The sequence below is a fragment of the Leopardus geoffroyi genome, chromosome B3, assembly GCF_018350155.1.
Source record: "Leopardus geoffroyi isolate Oge1 chromosome B3, O.geoffroyi_Oge1_pat1.0, whole genome shotgun sequence".
Taxonomy (NCBI): Eukaryota; Metazoa; Chordata; class Mammalia; order Carnivora; family Felidae; genus Leopardus; species Leopardus geoffroyi.
Genome location: NC_059337.1, coordinates 143,035,659 through 143,049,600, shown reverse-complemented (window position 1 = coordinate 143,049,600; position 13,942 = coordinate 143,035,659).

Below are 13,942 nucleotides of genomic sequence, written 5' to 3'. Positions count from 1 at the left end.
GGGCCCCACTCAAACTAGCGGACTTTTAGGTCACTCAATAAATAAGGCAGAACAGCATGCCCAGGGGCGCCTGGGTGGCTCAGTTGGTTGAGCATCTGACTCCCGATTTTGGCTCAGGTCATGATCGCACAGCTCATGGGTTCAGAGCTTCTGTCTCCATCTCTCTATCCCTCTTCCTCTCTCTCTCGCTCTCAAAAATAAAGAAATGTGAAAAAATTTAAAAATAGCATGCCCAAATGAGGTATATGTTACTTCCCAAATCCAAAGAGGTTCTTTAGAAGTTGGGTTTCTTTCCCATAGATTGGAGGTAACAGATAAAAAAGATATTTCAACATGTCCACAGATGACTGAACTCCTAGAATTTTCCCTGAGGTGGAAGGCCCCTGACTTCTTTGAGAAATTTATTTCCCACCCTCCGGCACGCCAGTGTTTTACCACTGTCCCTTGTCCACCAGGTCCGGTCAGTGGAATATCATTGATGTAAATGAACCAGCATCATGACCTGGTAAGGGAGAGACAAGCAAAGTCCCCAGGGAGAAGATTGTGGCGTGGCTAGAGAGAGGATACACCCCGGAGGTCAGGCGAAGGTAATGGATTACAGGCTAAAATCAAATTTGTTTGTTGGTCTTTACTAACAGGTACAGAGAAAAAGGCATATTCACCAGCTAAACAGTGACAGACCAGGTATCAGCATGTCGATTTGCTCCACGATGAAACCACCCCTGGAAAGCAGCTGCAAATCAGACCCAACATGTGATTAAGTTTATAATGGTTTACTGTCATTCTCCAGGACCCACCTATGTCCTTCTCAGACCAAATAGGCGTTGAAAGAAGGTACTGTGGCAATCTTCCCTCCCGCACCTTTCAAGTCCTTGATGTTGGCACGGATCTCTGCAACCCCTCCACCAACACAGAATGACTTTTGGTGTACTTTTTTCAGAGATAGAGGCAGTTCTAGTGACTTCCGGCTGGCCTTTCCCGCCGTAATAGACACCGCTCCATGGGTCCGAGAGTCGATTTGGGGGTCCTGACGCTTGTTGGGTGCGTCTATTCCAATCACGCGTCCCAAGACCTGGGAGAAAACCGGAAGGTGGGTTCAGGGACCACTGGGCCCGTTACGAGATGGACTTGAATAAAGTTTCACTGATCGCTCAACTTCCAACTGGAGGCCACAGTGATGCTTTGGGTCCCCAGGAACTAGTCTAATTCAGAGGCAGTTCCCGGTAATCCCTGAAAATTCTGATAGGATAAAAATAAAGCTAAGCTCTGCTAAGCGCAGAGCCTTGGCATGAATAGTAGCAGGTGTCGTTAGGCTAGAGGGTGGTTGTGGCAAAGCCCCTTGATTCCACCCTTATCTACACTTGGCAAGGGGACATCTTGATTCCACTGGGTAGTGGGGTCAGGGATCCGGGGCCTGGGGGAGGAATAGTGAGTTGCTCCAAGTGTGTAAGTGGGTGGTGCAGGGGGGAAGCAGAGACGCTCCGCCTGAAATGACAAAGGGCAGAACATCTTTTCTCCTTCGCCTTGGTGAGTTTTATGTACTTAGTGTTAAAATCTTAATTCCTGGATAGTGAACACACAGTGTTATATTAGTTTCAGGTGCACACATTGTGCTCATCGTGAAACATGTCTTCGGTCCCCATCCCTTATTCCACCCATCCCCCCACTGGAACGGACCTGCTCAGGATTCTACTCAGGATTCCTACCGATGACCTATAGGAATGATGCAGACCGAGATCATCCGTCTCCCCAGAAACTCCAGTGAAACACGACTGCTAAAACGAAGAAGACTGGGGATAAATTATTGTTATTTTTTTTTTAAATCAGAAGGCAGAATCTGGTAGTGGAAAGAAAGGTGGAACTTTTGGAGGTCCGGATGCTGGGCTAAGCTCAACCACTTTCCAGCCAGAAGGCCCTGGGCATGTGTCTGCACGTCTTTGAGCCTCAATTTCGTTATCTGCAGCACTAGAAGATAATGTTCTCTCCCTCTTAGGTTGCTGAGTGAGCTCAACATAAGATTACGCTTTTAAAGTACTTAGCACATGTCATCAAAGGGACACGAGCTACCAAGTGTCGGTGAGGACGTGGAGAAAAGGGAGCCCCGTGCGCTGTTGGGGAGAATGTAATTTGGCACAGCCGCGATGGAAACGGTGTGGGGGTTCCTCAAAGAATTAAAACAGAGCCACCGTCTGATGCAGCCATCTCATGTCTGGGTATACCGCTCCACCTGGCTCTACCGCTCTGTGCCCTGTTGGGCTTTGCAGATGCTGTGGTGTTTGCCGATCGAAGGGCCGTGACGACCCCACACCGAGCAAGTCTGTCGGCACCGTTTTCCCAACCCCATTGGCTCACTTCGTGTCTCTGTGTCGCGTTTGGCCGATTCCCCCAATATTTCAAACGTTCTCACGATTGTTTTATCCGTTGTGGTGATCTGTGGCCGGCACTCTTCGAGGTTACCGTTGTGATTGGTTCGGGCCCCCGCGAACCCCACCCGGGTGAGACGGTGGCCTTGATAAACGCCGGTGGCCTTGATAAACGTCGTCGTGTGCTCTCCGACGCTCTCCCGCGGGCCGCTCCCCCGTCTCCCTCCCTCTGCTCGGGCTTCCCTGGCCCCTGAGACACAACAGTACTGACATCAGGCCAACTACTAACCCTACGGTGGCCTCTAAGTGTGCAGGTAAAAGTGTCGTGTGTCTCTCACCGTCAAAGCTAGAAATGAGGCCGCTGAGTGAGGAGGCCACGTCGGAAGCCGAGACGGGCCGAAAGCTTGGCCTCTTGCGTCCAACCACGAGCTGAGCTGCGAGCGCAGCGGGAAAATTCTTGAAGGAAATTAAAAGTTCCCCTCCAGTGAGCACACGTGTGATAAGAAAGGGAGGCAGCCTCGTTGCCGAGGCGGAGAAAGTTTGAGTGGTCTACGTAGAAGCTCAAACCAGCCCCAACGGTGATCCCTGAAGCCGAAGCCTGATCCGGAGCAGGGCCCGGACTCTCCCATTCTCTGACGGCCGAGAGGGGAGAAAGCTGCAGCGGAAAGTCTGAGGTTGGCAGAGGCGGGTTCGGGAGGCTTAAGCAAAGAAGCCGTGTCCTAACACACAAGCGCGAGGTGAGGCCGCGAGCGCTGACGATGCAGAAGTGCGGCAAGTTGTCCGGAGCCCGAGCGAGGATCGTGAACGAAGTGGCCCCGCTAAGCAACAGACCGTCAGTGTAGACGAAACAGCCTTCTCTAGGGAGCAGATGCCATCGAGGCCTTCCACAGCTCGGGAGCAAGGTCAACGCCTGGCTTCAGGGCTTCAGAGGACAGGCTGACCGTCCTGCTGGGGTCAAGGCAGCCGCGGACTTGAAGCGGAGGCCAGGGTTCGCGTAGCGTCCTGGAAACCCTGGGGCCCTTGAAGTTACCCTGTGTTCTGCCCGCGCCCTATCGACGGCACACGAAGCCCGGACGGCAGCACATCTGTTCACAACGCGGTTTGCTGAATATCTGAAGCCCGCTGTGGAGACCTGCTGCTCAGAAAGAGAAAGATTTCTTCCAACACGTTACTGCCCGTGGACAAAGCCCCCGGGCGCCCGAGAGCTCTGATGGAGACGGACAAAGAGAGCAACGTTGCGTCCATCGCTGATAGCACAGCATCCGTCCCGCAGCCCGTGGATCGAGGAGGCGCTTCGACTTTCAGGTCTTGTTGCTTAAGAAATGCATGTCAAGGCGTGGGTGGCTCGGTCCGTTAAGTGTCCGACTTCGGCTCAGGTCATGATCTCGCAGTTCGTGGATCCGAGCCCCGCGTCGGGCTCTGTGCTCACAGCTCAGAGCCTGGAGCCTGCTCCGGATTCTGTGTCTCTCTCACTCTGTCCCTCCCCTGCTCATGCTCTGTCTCTGTCTCTCTCTCTCTCTCTCAAAAATAAATTAAAACATTTTTAAAAATTAAAAAAAAAAAAAGAAGCCTCCATAGCCACCCCAGCCTCCAGCCACCACCACCCTGCCCGGTCAACAGCCAGTACCATCGAGGCAGGCCCTCCGGCACTCAGATGATGGCTAGCATTGTTAGCAATGAAGTATTTTTAAATTAAGGTATATACGTTGCTTCTTTACACATAATCCTCTTACTCAACAGACTACGATACAGTGTGAACACTTTTTTTCCTAAAAGGCTTTTTTTTTCTTAGAGAAACAATTTAGTTTTTAATGAACTTGTAAACATAAAAGCTCCCATTTCAAAATAAAAACAAAACCCCAGATCATACAGATGTTTACAGTAATTACATGTATCTAAGCAACACATATGTATGTTCAGTTGTAAGATGTTAGCTAAATTTCTGTTAGAGTCCTAAGGATAATCTAGTTCTCACCATGTTTTTCTTTTCCTTATTCTGAATTTTTTAAATGTTTTTTATTTTATTTTTGAGAGAGAGACAGAGACAGAGACAGAGCGCGAGCAGGGGAGTGGCAGAGAGAGAGGGAGACACAGAATCTGAAGCAGGCTCCGGACTCCGAGCTGTCAGCACAGAGCCTGATGTAGGGCTGGAACCCACGAACCGCGAGATCATGACCTGAGCCAAAGTCGGACGCTTAACCACCTGAGCCACCTGGGCGCCCCTCGTTTCTTTTTAAATGTGATTTATTTTTTCTTTTTTCTCTTTCCTTTTCATTTCTTTTCATTTCTTTTCTTTTCTTTTTTTTTCTTTTTAAGTAGGCTTCATGCCCAACGTGGGGCTTGAACTCATGACCTGAGGTCAAGACCTGAGATCAAGAGTTGGATGCTCCCCCTAATGAGCCACCCAAGTGCCCTTATTTTTTTGTCATTTTATTTTGGGGGGTGGAGGGAACCACAAAAATGTATCTATATTTTTATATTGAGGGGAGGCGGTAGAAAAGAAAGCCTCTGGTCTGGAGTTCGGTGGCAGCTTCTTATTCCACGGGGTTAAGGAAATAGAATTGTTTGGAAAAAGCCGGGTGCAGGTGCTGAGTGTGTTGTGACGGGTGGAGGGATGAAGGGAAGGGTACAGGCCCCTCACAGCCTCCATCGGGCCCCAACGATGCCCTGGAACCCATTCCTGCTTCTCGGGACTGCTGATGGCCACGCAGTGACAGAGAGTGAGAAACCCAGTGTGTTGGCAAAGGTGACGAGCTGCTCGTTGGGATGACCAGCTGGGCTCACTCCCTCATTTCATGTTCTTTCTCATCGCAGTTATGTGCTCTCTTTGGTCCCCATCCCCCACCACCACGTCCCCGTCAGGGTGCTCTCTGTAGTTACGTACGAGTCTGTTTCTTGGTTTGCCTCTCTCTCTCACTCTCTCTTCCCCACCCCTCTTTGCTCATTTGTGTTTTTTTTTTCCTTTAGTATCCACATAGGAGTGAAATCATATGATATTTGTCTTTCCCTGACTTATTTCGCTTAGCATTATACTCTCTACGTCCATCGTGGTGTTGCAAATGGCCAGATTTCATTCTTTTTGATTGCCGAGTAATACTCCATTGTATATACGCATACCACATCTTCTTTATCCATTCATCAGTCGATGGACACTTGGGCTGCTTCCTTATCTTGGCTATTGTGTTTTTTTAAGTTTACTTATTTACTTTGACAGAGAGAGAGAGAGAAAGAGAGCTCACGCAGGTACATGAGTGGGGGAGGGGCAGAAAGCGAGGGAGAGAGAGAATCCCAAGCAGGCCCCTTGCTGTTAGAACAGAGCCTGACGTGGGGCTCGATCCCATGAACCGTGAGATCATGACCGAAGCCCAAATCAAGAGTCCAGTGCTCAACCAACTGAGCCGCCCAGGTGCCCCATCGTATCTTGGCTTTTGTAGATAGTGCTGCTGTAAACATAGGAGTGCCTGTGTCCCTTTGAATTTGTGTGGGGATAAATACCCAGTAGTGTGATTACTGGGCCGTAGGGTAGTTCTAGTTTTTAACTGTTTGAGGAACCTCCATATTGTTTTCCAGAGCGGCTGCACCAGTTTGCATTCCCACCAACAGTGCGTAAGGGATCCCCTGCCTCCGCATCCTCACCAACACCTGTTGTTTCTTGTGCTGTTTTTAGCCACTCTGACAGATGTGAGGTGATATCTCATTGGAGTTTTGATTTGCATTTCCCCGGTGATGAGTGATGACGAGCATCTTTTCACGTGTCTGTTGGTCATCTGGATGTCTTCTCTGGAGAAATATCTTCATGCCTCCTCCCCTTTTTTAATTGGATTCTTTCTTTTTTGGGTATTGAGTTGTATCAGTTCTTTATGTATTTTGGATACTAACCCTTTATTGGGTCTGCCATTCGCAAATACCTTCTCCCATTCAGTGGGTTGCCTTTTAATTCTGTTGCTTGTTTCCTTTGCTGTGCGGAAGCTTTTTATTTTGATGAAGTCCCAATGGTTTCATTTTGCTTTCATTTCCCTTGCCTCAGGAGAAACAACTAGAAGAATGTTGCTACAGCCGATGTCAGAGAAATTGCTGCCTAGGCTCTCTTCTAGAATTTTTATGGTTTCAGGGCCCACATTTAGGTCTCTCATCCATTAAAAAAGAAATATTTTTTTAACATTTACTTATTTTTGAGAGCCCGAGAGGCAGAGCATGAGTAGGGGAGGGGCAGAGAGAGAGGGAGACACAGAATCAGAAGCAGGCTCCAGGTTCCGAGCCGTCAGCACAGAGCCCGACGCGGGGCTCGAACCCACAAACCCATCCTAAAATTCTCATCACAAGAAAAAAAACGAAGTATGTGTGGTAATGAATATTAATTATTATACTTACTGTGGTGATCTTTACACAATCAATACAAAGAGTGAATCATGTGGCACATCTGAAACTAATAAACCAATATGGAGGTTATGTCAATTACATCTCAAACTTAAAAAAAAAAACAGTGAAATAAATTAAATTTTTAAAAGATGAGGCACAGATCAGTGAATTGGTCATGATTAAGTTACTTGTATTTGAAAGCTAGTTTTACATTTTTTTTAACGTTTATTTTTGAGAGAGAGAGAGAGAGAGAGAGCAGGGGAGGGGCAGAGAGAGAGAGGGACACAGAATCCAAAGCAGGCTTCAGGCTCTGAGCTGTCAGCACAGAGCCCGACACGGGGCTCAAACTCACGAACCGCGAGATCATGACCGGAGCCGAAGTCAAACGCTCAACCGACTGAGCCACCCAGGCGCCCCGGGTCTTTCATCCATTGTGAATTTACTTTTCTGTATGATGCAAGAAAGTGGTCCACTTTCATTCTTCTGCCTGTCGCTGTCCAGTTTTCCCAAGAGCATTTCTTGAGGAGACAGTCTTTTTCCCATTGTATATTCTTTCCTGCTTTGTCGAAGATTAATGAGCATATAACTATGGCTTTGTTTCTGGGTTTTCTGTTCTGTTCCATTGAGCTATGTGTCTATTTTTATGCCAGTACCGTACTGTTTTGATTGCTACTGCTTTGCAATATAACTTGAAATCGGGAATTGTGATACCTCCAGTTTTGTTTTCCAAGATTGCTTGGACTCTTTGAGGTCCTTTGTGGTTCCCTACAAAGCGCAGGATCGTTTGTTCCGGCTCCGTTGGCATTTTGACAAGGGTCTGCATGATATGCTCGCCTCCCTGGGGAAAATCCCAGCTGATGAGTATGTGGACGGCACGATGACTGAGGCTCCGGGCTCATACACGTCACCATGTTTTTCATGCGCTTGGTGAAAAGTTAAATGGCACGGAGCCGGAAGATGTCTTCAGAAATGCCCTGGCTTGCTTTGAGGAAGACGCAACCCGCACCATTCTGGAAGATTACCTGAGAGCTGCCGACAGTAACGGGAGGCTGGGTCACAGGCGAGGAAGTGAATGAGCCACACAGAGAAGCATCTATAGTTATAAAGGGAAATCGCAATTCCACTGAGTTCATGTGCGCCCTTAAACACGGAGCACAAGACAAGAATACTGGCAAGGATTTCAGGTTCCGGCCAAATGTTCCCTGTTGCCACTTCAGGTATTTCTGAGAATTTCTCTTAGAGCCCGTCGCAGGCCCTTGGCTTTGCAGTCTTTGCCTTTCTTGTCTTTATTCTAGGCCCTTTGGGGCCCGTGCACGTCCATAGGGTCAGATGGGACCGGGGGCTTTGTGTGGTTTTCCGAATAGAAAATAGGGCAATAGCTTACTAGCCCCCTGCACCCCAAATAACTGCAGCCTAAACACACAGTCAGGATATTTTTTCAGAGAAAGTTACTCACTCGATTTTTTTTCTGAACCATAATCAAACTGCATGATAAAAAAATGCAATGGGGAAACAAAAGATACATGGACTAGTTCAATGCTACATTTGCCTTTTTTTAAGTTTATTGATTTATTTTGAGAGAGACAGAGAGAGAGCAGGGGAGGGGCAGAAAGAGAGGAAGAGAGAGAATCCCAAGCATGCTCTGCACTGTCAGCCCAGAGCTCGATGCAGGGCTTGAACCCAGGAACCGTGAGATCATGACCTGAGCTGAGATCAAGAGTTGGACACGTATTGGGGCGCCTGGGTGGCTCAGTAGGCTGGACGTCCAACTTCGGCTCAGGTCACGATCGCACGGTCTGTGAGTTCGAGCCCCGTGTCGGGCTCAGTGCTGACAGCTTGGAGCATGGAGCCTGATTCAGATTCTGTGTCTCCCTCTCTCTCTGCCCCTTCCCTGCTTGTGCTCTGTCTGTCTCTGTCTCTCAAAAATAAATAAATGTAAAAAAAAATATTTTTTAAAGAGTTGGATGCTGAACCGACTTGAGCCACCCAGGCGCCCCCATATTTGCTTTATTGTGGTGGTCTGGAACCAAGCCCACGATCTCTCTGAGGTATGTCTGTATATCCAAAAGAAATAAAATCATTGCAGAATTATTAATGATAGTGAAAACATGGAAAGAACCAAAGTGTCCACTGATGGATGAATAGATAAAAAGATGTATGCACACACACACACACACACACACACACACACTCACAGTGGAATATTATTCAGCCATAAAAAAAGAAGGAAGTTGCTTGTGAAAACACAGATGAATCTTGAGGGCATTAGACTAAGGACAATACGAGAAAGACAAACACTGTACGATCTCATTTACATGTGAATCTAAAGAAGCTGAACTCATAGAACCAGAGAGTCGATGGTGATACCAGGGGTGGGGGTGGGGGGAATGGGGAGACGCTGGTCAAAGGGTACAAACTACCCGTTTTGAGGTGGGTAGGTCCGGGATCTCAGGCACAGCGTGGTGACTACAGGTAACAACACTGCTGTACGTTTGAAAGTCACCTGGAGAGTAGATCTTAAATGCTGTCCCCATAACAACAGTAAAATGGTCATTATGGGAAGTGAAGGATGTGCCAACTAACCTCACTGTGGTAATGACTTTGCAACCAACTCTTTGGGGCCAAATAGTTCTCGGTCGCGGGGACTGCCTCGCCTTGTAGGCTGCTTAGCCTCCCCCGTGTCCACCCACTAGGTGCCAGTAACCCCTGTCCAGGTTCGACAATGAAAAAAGTCTCCAAACATTGCCAAACGTGTCCCGAGGGACAAAGTTGTCCTCCGGTGAGCACTTTGAACTAGTTCGTCTCCTGTCTCCGTTTCCACATTTGTCAACAAGGAGGTGGGGCTGAAGATTAGATTCCTACCACACTGCCCTTCGTGCAGACATCTGTCTGTTCCCCTGTTCAGAAAACCAGGGCTCTGTGCACGACACGCTATTTTTATTCGTGTGGCTTTCTGTTTTCATACCTGATGGTGCGACTTGCCCCTTCACGGTTTCTTCTTCTGGTTTTCTTACCCCTTCACTCTTTTCAGATCAACTTTAGGACCCGTAGTGTCGAGCGATCTACCGCCAATAAGTAGCATTAAACTTAGACGTTAATTTTGGGGAGTAATTAGCATCCTTATAACATCGGGGTCTTACACCATTATATGTTTTGAACGTGTTATTGGTATTCAGGCTTTTATATATGTAGGGTCACCTTCAGGTCATTCTCTTGCGTTTTCGTGGCAGACATTAATATCATCTTTAATAATCATTTAATCTAGGGGCACCTGGGTGCCTCAGTCAAGCGTCTGACTCTTGATCTCAAGGTCGTGAGTCCAAGCCCCGCATTGAGCTCTGGGCTGGGTATAAAGCCTGCTTAAAAAAAAAAAATCATCATCATCATTTAATCTACTTTCCAATAGTAATACCTCAATTTTTGTTTGTTTGTTTTTCTGGTCTATTACATTGGCTAGAAGTTCTAGAACAATAGTGGTAGGAATTGCTGTCCTCATCGGCTTGCTGTGGACTGAATTGTGTCCCCCCAACTCCCCCACCAGAATTCATATGTTGAAGCTTAAGCCCCCAGTGTGATGGTCCCTGTAGTTGGGGCCTTTGGGAGGTAATTAGGTCGTGAGGGTCCTCAGGATGGGATTCGTGTCCTTGTAAGAAGAGACCAGAGAGGTCGCGTTCTGTCTCTCTCTCTGCCGCGTGAGGACGCAACAAGATGGCAGCCATCTGGAAGCCACGGAGAGGGCCTTCGCTAGAACCCAACCACCCCAGAACAAATAAGTGTCTGTTGTGTGAGCCCCAGGTCTACGGGATTTTGCTCTGGTTGTCCGAGCTGACCGTGACACTTCTCCTTTGCAGAGGAGGAAGTAAAAATGCAGGCAGTAGAAGGCTCAAGGACAGAGCCACACAGAAAGCCAGGCCTCTACGACTCTACAGCCAGAGCCCTCAGCTGCTGTGTAAAGCACGGCCTCGCCTGCCTTCGACTTTAATCATCAGTGGGATACTACACATTGTTTAAGACAGACATCCTTTGTGACGTTAAGGATATATGTCCTTTTTTCCTAGGTGCTTAGATTTAAAAAAAAAAAAAATCAGGAAAGTATTTTATCCCATTCCTTTTAGCACCGACTCCCTTGAATTGGTATCATATGTATATTCGTTTCTTTTGATCTAGTTTTGGGCTGAAATTTCGTCCAGTCTTATGTTTGCACCTTCCCCGTGGTCATGGCACAGCCACATCCGGGGCCAAACGCACGTCAAAGCGGAGCCCCTGGCAGTTGCGAATTAGCTGGGAGCTCCCGACTCCCCCCCCCCCCCCCCGACCCACCGACTGGGGTGGCTGGGTCTTTACCTCCTCCCTCCTGTGAACTACTGATGGTCTTGGGTGGGAGGTGTGGGCGAATGCTTTCTTCTTCAGCAGTGGGAGAGAGTGGCTAAAGGCCAGAAAGCCACAGGGCCTGACATCAGACGCATGGGCTTAGCGGTCGTCCCCACACCCGTGGCTTGTGGTGGAACCCAGCTCCTACCTGGAGCCGCCCTGCCGGCTGCTCCGGGCTGGGGGCCCGGCCTCTCTCCATCCTCTGTTCAGCTGTGCCCCCGCCTCACTGTCCTCCAGGAAGCTTCCAGTCACCTGCTGCCCACAAGTCTCCTTGCACTTGGAGTTCATGGGGATCTTCCTCGGCTGGCTCTGCACTTGGGGCACCGCGCAGGGACCTCTGGCAGCCACAGTCACCCACACTCACCCCACCTGCCCCGCTTCTGGGCCTTCCCCGTTCTTGGGCCCTCCTCCCTCCCTACCCCCGCAGCACTCAGTCCAGACTCCCCTTTTCAGGCATGCTTCGCCCCTGCTGCCGCAGCTCGCAGCTCGCAGCTCACGGGCCTGGGATCTTCTGTCTGGGTTTCTCCGCCAGGTCACCTGGCTGACCCGGGGGGGGGGGGGTGGCTAACGGGACTGAGGGGATCTGCCATTGCTTTGTGCCTCCCAGGCCCCTCCAGGGTTCGCTGCCTATGAATACATTTACTAAGAGTAAATGACATTTGCTTTCCCAGAAAATGCTCTGCTTGGTCATGATTTTTTTTTTAAATCATTGCCTGTTTTTGATTTGTTATTTTACTGAGGATTTTTGTCTCTCTATTCAAGAGTGAGGACAGTGACTTTCCTTTCCTTCCATTCCCTTTGGCAGGTTTCTCCTGGCCTTGAAAAAGAATCGAAAAGTCTTCCCCTTCTCTTTTTCATGGCTCCAGAACCGTGTCTCTGCCTGGGCACCTCCTGTTCAGTCAAAGGGTCAAATGTTGGGGACCTGAAGTCAGGTAACTGACAGCTGGCCCACCTGGGGGGTCTTCTCCCAGGTGATCGGTCTGTTCCTGATCACATTTTGTTAATAAATATTTTCCCGGAAAATTCATCCCTTTCTTAGAAGTTTCTGCATCTGTTGCCTCAACCTTATTCTCTTGTTTTCTTACAGTTTTGGGAATGGCATCCATCTCTGAGGTGTACCCCCTGTCTGTCCCTCTTGTGTGTCCCCGGCCTTAATGGGAACCCCCCACCCCCCCCACACACACCAGCTGAGAGCAGAGCACCACAGAGCTGAGGGGGGAGGTGTCTCGGGGACACCCGGGTCCTGGCTGGACAGCTGGGTGGGCAGTGGCGGTGTCCTGGCCGAGGACAGCCCTGGAGAGGAAGGGCAGGCAGTGGAAGGCAGTGGGGAGGGGACCCTGCCCCAGGGCCACCTCCTGGGCCAGCAGGGATCAAGGACTGGACCGCAGCTCCTGTGTCCAGGGGGGATGGGTCCGGCCGGCCCCTCTCGGGTGGGTGGTCAGGCATGTGCATTGCCGACACGACATGGGGACTCAAAGGGGTGGCTGTACTGAGCTGAGGGAGTAAACCTGTGGCCCGAGGCCAGGCCTGGAAGAGAGGCAAGTCCCCCTATCCCCGTGCGGGGCCCAAGTCAGCAGTATACATGGGGCTCCTAGACTGATGTGCCGACTTTTGGAAGCTCCAAGTGCCCCTCAGTATCAAACAAAATCCGTTCTGCCCTCACCTGGGCGATTCTACCTTCACTGAGTTCTGGAAGGGCCAGAACAGGGTGGCATTCTCAACCCCCCGGGGGTTCTGGGCCAGGACCTGGTGCGTAGTGGGAGAGCTGGCCTTCCCCCCGCACCCCCCCCCCCGGCGTGCTCAAGCATGGAACCCTGGGCCCCTCACCCCCTCTCCCTGGAGCTCCAGCCCCAGCCACCCCACCCACAAACAGCCACCGTCGGGAACAGATGCAGGGGAGAGGCCCGCGCAGGCCCTCGGGGTGGGGCCGACAGCGCCGGAAATTCCCACGCTCCAAGCACCCGGAGAGAGTGTATCTGGAAGGGGCTGGATGGGCTCATCCTTCAGCCCGTAGGTCTCCTCGCCACGTGGGAAGGCCTGGATAGGGCCAGAGCGGTGCCCTCCCAAGCCTGGGCCCCTGACCCCTCTTGCTCGGGGCTAAGGCCACCAGTGGGCAGGGACAGCCGGAGCCGGGCGCACAACAAATCAAAGAAAACACACCAATAGCCCTTGGGTTTTGTTTATTTTTCAATAAACAAAATTTTTTGCTTGCCTGGTTAGTAAACGGAAAAGCTAAAAAGAGCGCCGTTGACATTTTTGAAATTTTTTGGTGACAGAAAGATCATTACGCCTCCTCCTCTCTCAATTTTGGGACCGAATTGGTGATTATGTCTCAGACCGCTGTCTTTGAGCTTCTCCGTTTGTTTCGTAAACTACACACTACTCCAAACACACGCGAGGTGTGGATGGGCAGTCAGGGATCCCGACACTCTCAGCAGAATCTGGTTACCCCATAGAGGATGGAATGGACCATTTCTGCACGACGTGAAGACCGTGTCGAGGCTGCGGACACTGTTCTGATTTCGCGGGACGTGTGCGAGTGGGCGCTGTGGAATTTGGGTGGGGTGGCCTCATCGTGCGCTGGTAATAGATAATTTGTCTCGTGGGAAGGTAAGATGGTCAGGCCCTAAGGGAGGCGTCTGTTCAGGACTCTCCGCTCCCACGGCATTTTACCTGCACTGCTGGGCTTCCTGGGGACACGGGTGTGTCCGCTCCCCCCCCGACGGCCCCTCATCCTGCGTGCCGCACAGCTCCCCGAACACTGCCTTGCACGCAGCAGGTGTCCGAAATGCTTCCTGATCAAATGGCTGGTGGACGAGTCGGTGAATCGATGAGGAGCTGGTCGAGGA